A 10,286-nucleotide genomic window follows, 5' to 3' on the forward strand; every position below is an offset into this window, starting at 1 on the left:
CACACACACACACACAGACACACATATCCAGTGAATGCATTAAATTACTTGAAATAGTAAACCGGAATATAAATGAGTATATTTATACATATCTGGATACAATCCAGAGCAAAATACAAAGATGATACAAAGAGAAGAAGATTATAGTAGTTAAGAGTCACTGAGGACAGATGGGAACATTTTACATATGTCTGTCTAACCAGAGTTTCATAAGGAAAGAAACAAGAGGCCATACCTGGTGATGGATAATGATTATTTCTCAGAATAATTTAGTAACTCCCCCATGTGTGTGGTGTTCTATATTGTATGTATATACACGTTTGTGAGTGTTTGCGTCCATGTGCGCACGTGTGGACGCCCGAGATCTCTGTTGGGAGTGTTCTTCAATCGGCCTCCATTTTATATTCTGAGACTGGGTCTCTCATTGAGCCTGGAGTTTGTGTTTTGGGAGATTAACTAGCCAGCGATTGAGCCCTCTAGATTCTCCTATTACCACACACCTGAAGTACTGGAGTTACAGCTGCACACAGGCAGACCTGAGTTTTAGGAGGGTCCCAGGGATGCAGACCCAGGTCCTTGTGTTCCTCACGCTTGCATATCAAGCACATACCACCCACTGAGCCATCTCCCCAGCAGCCAGGATCCAGAGAGCAGGAAAAAAAAAATCTCAAAAAGAATTTTTAAAGAAAAAGAAAAGAAAAAAGAAACCTCTTAGGCCTACCAAACCCATCTCCAAAATGCCAAAACTGAACTGAAGCTCTTTTAAAGCTGGTTGAATGACTTGCAAGCAACAAGAAGGGACAAATTATTAACACCCCCTCCACAGTGTGAATAGATTTCATGAACATTAGGCTGAACTGGGAGGCGGAGAGTCATTCCCCAAAGGTCATGGGCAGTGCATTAGCATAGTGAGGAAGCTACAGATATGTCACACACTGAGCGGCTTAAATAACAAACAATTATTTTCTCACAATCTGGAAGCTGTAAATCCCACATCAAGGTTTGGCAGAATGATTTCTAGCAAGGGCTCTTCCTGTCTTGCAGATAGCTACCTTCTTGCTGTGTCTCCCCGTGGGGTGAGTGTGTGAGAGCCTCCCTGAGGTTTCACCATGTAGCTTTAATTACTACATAAAGTCAAATTGGGGGCTAGGGTTGCAACATCTGGATCCTGGAATGTAATTCAGTCCATAGCATATGGCATGGTTCCATTTATATGAAATGCCCAAAAATACATTTTGTAAGGCAGATTAGTAGTTGCTGAGAGTATGGGACAATGGGGATTTAAATGCTACTAGAGCCAGCTTCTTGAAAAATTTTTTGTGGTGAGGACATAGTCAAGTCTTGAAATCTGAGGTGCTTATGGGAGCCTGCAGGTGAGGTGCAGTGAACAAGAACAGTATATGCGCATGTCAGCAGCCATGTCTCCTTTTACTATATGCTAAATTATGGGTGGGACCAATAGAAAAAGCTGGGGAAAATCCTAAGCGGGCTCCCTGCAGTATTCTTGTAACTTGTCTGTTTATAAGCGTGTGAGGGTGAGCAAGCCCATGGGAGCCTCATTTCCTTGAGACTTGGTCTCTTCACTGACTCTGCAGCTCACAATTTAGTCTAGTCTGACTCACCAGCAAACTCTCAGGCCCACTTGTCTCCATCTCCTAGATGTGGGGTTTCTACACAGGCATAATTCATGGCTTTTTTACATGAGAGCTAGGCATTTGAATTTGCTTGTATAAGCTGTCTCTCCAGCTCTGTAAGTTACTTTTAAATATGTAATTATTCCAAAATCAAAAAAAAATTTAAGTAGTCAGAAACAGAAAAGAAAAAAAAATCAATTTCTGGCCAAAATTTGAAAGTTATTTGGTTGCTCAACAGTGATGATGACAGTGGGAAAAATATTGGAAACATCTTCAATGTGCCAAGGCAGCCATTAATCCGGGATTGTATTCTTGTCAAATACTCCCGGAAATCGAGATGAAATAAAGACATGTCCTGGCACACAGGACAGTATAATGTTTATAGAAGTTTCCACTGCTAATATCGAAGGCTTCAGGTAAATATCGTGAGAGGATGCCTGAAATACAAGAAGAAATGGTGAGGCAGTAAATCAACCGTCAGCACAGCTAAAGTCCGTTGATTTTCTACCAGGGGGCCAGGGAGGTGGCTCGGTGGGTAAAGGCGTCTATTGCTAAGCCTGATGATCTGAGTTTTAATCCCCAGGACCCACAACTCGGAAGCAGAGAAGCAAGTCCCCCAAATTGTCCTCTGACTTCTACAATGTGCTGTGTATCACACCACACGTCTACACACACACACACACCACATACATATATAACACATTAAATAAAATAAAAATTTTAAAAACAAGAGAAATACTCCAGCCTAAACAGACATGGAACACATACTCTCTACACTAATATGTCGGAGAAAAGAAAATGATAGGTGACAAAAAGCAGTTTTTTTTTTTTTTTTTTTTGGTTTTTCGAGACAGGGTTTCTCTGTGTAGCCCTGGCTGTCCTGGCACTCACTTTGTAGACCAGGCTGGCCTCGAACTCAGAAATCCGCCTGCCTCTGCCTCCCCAGTGCTGGGATTAAAGGCGTGCGCCACCACGCCCAGCTAAAGATTTACTCTCTTTTTTTGTTACTATCTAGGGGGTCAGAGAGCTTTTTTTTTTTTTTTTTTTTTTTTTAATTTATTATATGAAAGTACACTGTAGCTGTCTTCAGACACTCCAGAAGAGGGAGTCAGATCTTGTTACAGATGGTTGTGAGCCACCATGTGGTTGCTGGGATTTGAACTCCAAACCTTCGGAAGAGCAGTTGGGTGCTCTTACCCACTGAGCCATCTCACCAGCAGCAGATTTTTTTTTTTAAGTAGAGAAAAAGATAAAAGAAGATTAAGAAAAATAATGACCCTACAATGAATAATAAGAACATGAATATAATTCTCTCTTCATGTGTGTATTGTGTATGTGCACATGTATTTGTATGTTCATAAATGTGTGGACATATGGAGATCTACAGCTAATGCTGTAGTCTTTTCATTGCACTCGAGTTTATTGACTGAGCACAGTTGCTCACCGAACCTGGAGCTCATCCGGTCTGATCTACTTGCACTAGGGATCCTCGTTTTCTGAATCCCGAGTGCTAGCATTATGGGCAGCTGCTACACCTGCTTGACTTCTAGGAGGGAATTAGGGATCTATGTCTTTCCTTCACAATTGTTTGGCTAGTACTTTATCTACTGGACCATCTTTCCAGGCCCCGAATAGAATTCTCAGAGTAGATTCAGTTAAGGAAAAGTTTGTTGTAGAGCTTAAAAAAAAAAAAAAAAAAAAAAAAAAAAACTCTTTGTAGAGGATTTTCAATCCAGCAACATGGCTGCTTTAGTGAGGGAATCCCATCCAAAGGCCTGTGTAATCCGGCTGGAATACAGACATGCCACATACCTTTATTCTCTCTGGCTGGGACACAGACATGTGCTTAGTATCTGTCTTTAATGCCAAACCATGAAGATAAAGTTAGTTTGTAGAAGGAAAAAAACATGTTTAAAGTGATGTCTGAATGAGGGGTAGACAGCGATGAATCAGAGAAATATTGGACAGAATAAGTCAGAGATAGGATATAACCAACTCCAAAAAGAACAGACAGGAGAGAGAGAGGGAGAGGGAGAGGGAGAGGGAGAGGGAGAGGGAGAGGGAGAGGGAGAGGGAGAGGGAGAGGGAGAGGGAGAGGGAGAGGGAGAGGGGAGAGGGGAGAGGGGAGAGGGGAGAGGGGAGAGGGGAGAGGAGAGAGGAGAGAGGAGAGAGGAGAGAGAGAGAGAGAGAGAGAGAGAGAGAGAGAGAGAGAGAGAGAGAGAGAGAGAGAGAGAGAGAGAGAAGTTTTACTGGGACAGTTTTACAGAGACAGGTTACAGGTGAAAATAGAATGAGCCAGAGAACCAGAGGATTAGAACAGATTTCCAGAGTTAGTTTGAGGCAAAGCAGAAAATCTAGTCAGAAGCTGAGAGAAGCCAGAGTAACTCATTCAGCTTGGAAGATTAGATTGTATGGAGGCTAGGAATTTCCAGACCTAGAGTTAGAGATAGAGCAAAGCCGGGCGGTGGTGGCGCATTCCTTTAATCCCAGCACTTGGGAGGCAGAGGCAGGAGGATTTCTGAGTTCGAGGCCAGCCTCCTGGTCCACAGAATGAGTTCCAGGACAGCCAGGGCTATACAGAGAAACCCTGTCTCGAAAAAGGAAAAAAAAAAAAAAAAAAAAAAAAAAAAGAGAGATAGAACAGAGAGTAAAACACTCTGGGCTCAGCACCAGCCATATATTCACACAGCTCGAGTATGGCTCACATCCCATAATTCATCTGAGGAGATAAAAATCTACATTTGCACCTATTCAAGTGCCACTAGCAGGAGACACATCGGAAACAGAGTAAGCAGAACATGAAAGCACAGGAGAAGTATCACATAGAAATGGGCAGTATCCCTGTGTCAGTGCCAACTGTTGAGGCCTGCTCCTTTTAATGTAACTGTAGCCATTTTGTAGTCAGTCTCCATTTTGCTTATAAGGCGAAATTTGATAAAATTAAACTAAATTTAGGTTCTCAGATTCCACTTTCCAGAAATAATTATCCACAGCGGACACTGAAGAATGCTACTAATACGCCAAAAGGTAATGGTTGAATCACTTGCACTCTGTTATCTCAGTGTACTGGAACTCTCCAGTTCACTACCTGCACCTCCCCCCTTAATTTCACCTAGGACAAATAAGCCCAAAGGATAGCTGATAATACTTTGTCTAATTAGCCAAAATTGTTGTACCACTTCATTGATTGCTTTTAAACTCTTGAGTCTGATTTTTCATAGAAAAAAGCCTGCTTTCAGGACAGACAGGTACTACAATTACATTATTCATCCTTGTGGTTCTGATAGATCAGTACTCAAGGTGTACATTCAATAAACTATTTTTGCTTAACTGAGATCAGAGTTCATATGATTTGTGTGGTGATTCCTGAACCCCACTATCAACAAAACTGACACTAAGTGAAACTAAAGACTCTAACCCCATTGATTAAGAAAGTAGTCTCTAAGGGGGGGAAACAAGTGACCTCTGGGGCCACTCACTTTCCCATCATCCCCTGAAAAATTCAAACCTGAGTGGATGACCACATGGTTGGGATGTCAGCGGGGACAATGGATCTCCAGAGGAAGGACAGGGCTTGAGGGCCACAGGGTCTCCCTAGTGTCTCAGATCCTAACATTAATTTCATTTTCTCATGTCTAGGAGCTTTTCTTGCCAGTCAAGCATCAGAAGCAACACTCCAGCATTGCTTTCTGGTTGTGAACTCTTCTCTCTGTAGTGAGAAATTTAGTGTGTGTGTGTGCATACATAAGAGTGTGACTATATGTGTCAGAGTATAGTGTCTTAGCTAGAGTTTTACTGCTGTGAACAGGTACCATGACCAAGGCAACTCTTATTAGGACAGCATTTATTTGGTGCTGGCTTACAGATTCAGAGGTTCAGTATCCAAGGCGACAGCATTGAAGCAGGCATGGTGAAGGAGGAGCTGAGAGTTCTACCTCTTCATCTGAAGACTGCTAGAAGAAGACTGGCTTCCAAGCAACTAGGAGGAGGGTACTAAAGCCCACACCCACAGAGACACACCTAATCTAACTGCCACTTCCTGGGCCAAGCCTACACAAACCATCACATGTGGTATACAGTATATACTCACAAGCATCTACTATTAATAATTCAACTTCTCAACTTGAGGATTTGTTTGAGATCATTTGTCTGAGAAAGTATATTGAAGTTTTTCCTAAGGGAAAAATTTAATATTCTGCTTTATCTAACCAAGTCAGCAACAGTTAGCTGACCAAGTTATTAACATATATTCAATGAAACACAAATACTATAAGGCCTTCTGGCCCTGGTAGAGCCTTTTGAGGGTGGGGTAGGAAGCAACTGTTGGGCTATTGCAGCTTGGTCTTTTGCAAGGTGAAGCCTTAGCTTCATAACTATGAAATCACAATCTATTTTTAGAGATTTTCTGGAACTGGGTGGAGACAGAGCAGTTCTGCCAGTCAGAAGAGCAAGTCCTGGAGAGCTCTATATTGAATACACATTTTTAGAACTTCTAAGTCATACTACACACTGAGGAAGACAATGTTAACAGATCTCACAGCTTAAACGAAGTATGTTCTTAGGGTGTGAAACCGCGAGAGAGCTAAACCAAACAGAAACTGTCTGCAGCTCTCAGGAGAGCAGCTGGGCTGCTCACCTGGGCAGCACAGGAGAGTTGGCCTTGAGAGCCCCAAGAGGGTGAGATCAGGAGACCTGGTCCTGCCCAGCAGCATGGAACAGCTGGTGCCAAGGGCGTGAGAGCAGGTGAGCTGGTCCTGTCCCTTGCCAGCTGTAGCACCAGGGAAAGCAGTCCCTGCACCTCACCTGGGCAGCATAGTACAGCTGACCCTGGTGGTGTGGGCCCAAGGGTATGAGAGTGGGAGAGTTGACCCTGCTCCTCACCTGAGCAGTTCTGGAGAGTGCACTGGTGGTGTGAGCACTAGAGAGCTGTCAGGCTGACTAGCACACAGGCCCAGATCCAGGGCTTTGAATTTGCCCACTCCAAAATCTACCCCATCTGTGAACTACAGGAACATGTGAAGGAGCTGGGGCTCCAGAACCAAAGCTGCAAGATCTCCACAAGAGGCTATGCAAGGGGAGTCCTAGTGAGGATCCAGTATTGATAGTGTAGCAGAAACCAGAGGCCTAGAACCAGACCAAGGACTCATTTCAATGAACATTTTCAAGAAAAGCTGTCTGGGTAGAAGAGTATACTGTATGACACTCTGTGACACACTGAAGCTTTCAAGGTGAGATTTTTGTTTGCTTGCTTGCTTGCTTTTTTTCTTGTGGGGAGAGGTTGCAAAGGCAGAGGGCAGGTATGCAGGGACTGGGAGATGAGTGGGATTCGGGTGCATGGTGTGAAATTCACAAAGAATCAATAAAAAGGTCTTTTTTTTTGAAGTATGTTCTTTTTCCATACTTAAAAAAATAGTAACTTCTCCTATACAAGATATAGATTGTTAGCTTTCCTTGAGAAGGGGAAGGCTCGCATGAGGCCATAAGTTCTCCCTGAGATGTATATGCAGTTAGTGGTTATCTCCCTGAGGTTTACATACAGTTATATGCAGTTGATGAGAGAGGGAAGATGTTTTCTTCAGTGACATAGTCACTGGTGAGGTGTGCGTGGTCCTATAGACAAACTTTCACCCACACTCCTGTAAGCATTCCCAGTGAAACCCACTGGGTCACTAAAACAAACAAACAAACAAACAAACAAATCCATGGAAATGTGTGTGGGGGGAGGGGATGCAAGTTGAGAAGACAGAGAGGATCCACCAAAGTGGGACAAGAGAGGGTAATGCATGTATGAAAATGTCAAAACAAGAATCAATTCACCAATGTCTGCAGATTATTCCTTAGTGAGTTGTTTTCTTTCGTTGGAGACAGAGTTGGGGTGTGAGGGGTGATGGTCGTGGCATTTGGAAGCACTGTTCACACTTGACTTGTTTAGTTTGGAACCCTGTGGAATGCAGAGTTTTCGTCGCATAAAGCTTTTATTCTCGATTTGCTTGAAAAGATTCTATTGCGTGTCCTTATTTACTGTGATGGCAGGAGTCTAGTCTGAGGCCACATGCAGGAGAGCCAGAAGGAAAAAGCAAAATTGCCCACACAAGTTATGATCCGAAGGCAGAATGGAGGACCAGGCTCATGAAGCCAAACCAGCAATAATTAAGCTCCTTGCAAATGAGAAGCAGGAAAGGAAGTTTTCCAATTTCAACTTCTGTAATCGTTCACTGAGTACATGGCCTGCTGTGATGTGCTTTGAAATATATATTTTTTAATTATTTTAAAGTGAGAGTAATGAGGAAGAATTAGGAAAAGTAACTTTAAGATTACAAAAGAAAGAAAAAGAAGAAAGGGGGCAGGGAGGCTGGAGAGATGGCTCAGAGGTCAAGGACACTGGCTGCTCTTCCAGAGGACCAGGGTTCAGTTCTCAGCAACCATGAGGCAGCAATTGTGCTCCTTCTGTATGCTCCTCACATCTTTTTTTTTGTTTGTTTGGTTTTTTTTGTTTTGTTTTGTTTTGTTTTTCGAGACAGGGTTTCTCTGTGTAGCCCTGGCTGTCCTGGAACTCACTCTGCAGACCAGGCTGGCCTCGAACTCAGAAATTTGCCTGCCTCTGCCTTCCAAGTGCTGGGATTAAAGGCGTACGCCACCACGCCCAGCTGCTTCTCACATCTTAAGCACCATGCACTAGAATGTGCGAACACCTGCTTTTTATGTAACTATGTTAAAAGGAAGAGAGTGCACTCACACATAGTTATAAAATTTCCTCATTCTGTCTTAAAGGAAAGCCATCAAAGGGCTTTCTGGAGACAGAAACTTGTCATTTGCAGAGGGATGCCTTTGGATTTTCCATTTTTATGTAGAAATAAAATGGAACAAGTGACTTGCAAGGGCTAATGGAAACTGGTTTGGGACATAGAGTCCCAAGTCCAGCCAAGTTATCAGTCTGCAAGTCAGAGAGAATGGGCTTAATATATAATTAAAAGCCACGTGATCACAGGCTCCAGGGAAATGAAAATTAAGCAGGTGAAGACAGAGAATCTAAGAAAAAATTGTTTCTCAGAACAACAGCAAGAAGAATAGCCTCAGGCTATTGCTGGGCACCAGGAGTGAAGCAATTTGTTCAAATGGGAAAAAGTATCGAGAAGGCTTCCAGATGTGTAGATCTGATAAGAGAGCTGGACCTGTTTCAGCAAAGACACAGGAGTTAAGAAGCTGACAGCAGTGCACAGCAGCTCACATTTGTAACTCAGACACTTGAGAGACTGAGGCAGCAGGTATCAAGGGAAAAAAAGAAGAAAGAAAATAAAAATAGTTACTCATCTATGAGAGGATGGAAATGACTATTTTCTTGTCAAGAAAAAAAATGACAAACTTCCTTAAATTAAAACGCTATGGCACAGTGTCCACAAAACACATCAAATGTAGCATGATCTGTGGGGCGCCGCTAATCTTCCGGTGCTGAGTCATTTCCTCAGCACCAACTAGTAAACACCTAGTTTGCGCCTGCGCTGGAAATCCCCGCCCCGGGCGGCTCCGCCTCAGGGATGGGGTGATCAGTGTTGAGCCAATCATGGCTTGCTACGTCCGAGGCGGGGAGAATTCCTATAAAAAGGAGGGGCTGGGACTGCCTGGGGTCTCCGGTTGTGAAGCTTATGCTCTCCCTCTCAAGACGCATAAAGCTTACTGCAGAAGAACCCTATTGTGTGTGGTGTCCTCATTCGCGGGCGAATTAGTGAACCTCACATCAAGGGACTGCCTGGGGTCTCCGGTTGTGAAGCTTATGCTCTCCCTCTCAAGACGCATAAAGCTTACTGCAGAAGAACCCTATTGTGTGTGGTGTCCTCATTCGCGGGCGAATTAGTGAACCTCACATCTGGTGCCGAAACCCGGGAAAACGAAGAACAGAAGAACATCGTGAGCACCGTCGGAGATCCCTCGGTGACGGGGAGGGTCCAGAACTGCAGGAACTACGTCTCGGAAAGGTATGCCTGAATTTTACCTGACCCTTTCGCACTCCCTTCAACTAACTGGGCCGTGGGAGGGATTGCCCGAGGCTTTAATTATCGTCCTCGTGGCCTTGGTTGTATGGTTCCTAGCCCTCTACCTTTGTGAACATAGAAGGTTGTGTTAAATTGAAGTTCTTACGATCTCGGAGACATAAAACTGCAGTCTCCTTTAGAGTATCATGGGGGCTTCTCAATCAGTACAAACTTCATTAAAAGAACTTCTCAAAAGAAGGGACCTGAAGCTTGGGGACAGAGTTCTTCGCCGCTTTGTCGAGGAAGTTGATAGAGTAGCTCCCTGGTATGCGGTGTCAGGATCTCTGACGCTGCTGTCATGGAATAAGCTAGGCAACGATCTAGAAACCTGTTCAGACCTCAGGTTGGGAGTTAAGGCCATATGGAAACTAGTTAAGAGTTGTCTTGAAGATGAGGCCTGTGAGGAGGAGCGAAGGAAAGGGCAAAAGGTTTTAGAAGCTATGCAGGAAGGTATGTCAGAATCCGAGCGTAGTGAGAGGATGGGTGTGCGCACAAAAACCGTAAAAAAGGCAAAAAAGGGAAGTGAAAAAGGACCTCCCGGGAGAAACAGAAAGGGAGAGAAGGGGAGCAGCAGGCCCGGGTTATATCCGACCCGAGAACTGGCTGCCCTCCACCTAAGAGA

This window comes from Mus caroli, unplaced genomic scaffold, assembly GCF_978045245.1.
Source record: "Mus caroli unplaced genomic scaffold, Mus_caroli_1 scaffold_19, whole genome shotgun sequence".
Lineage (NCBI taxonomy): Eukaryota > Metazoa > Chordata > Mammalia > Rodentia > Muridae > Mus > Mus caroli.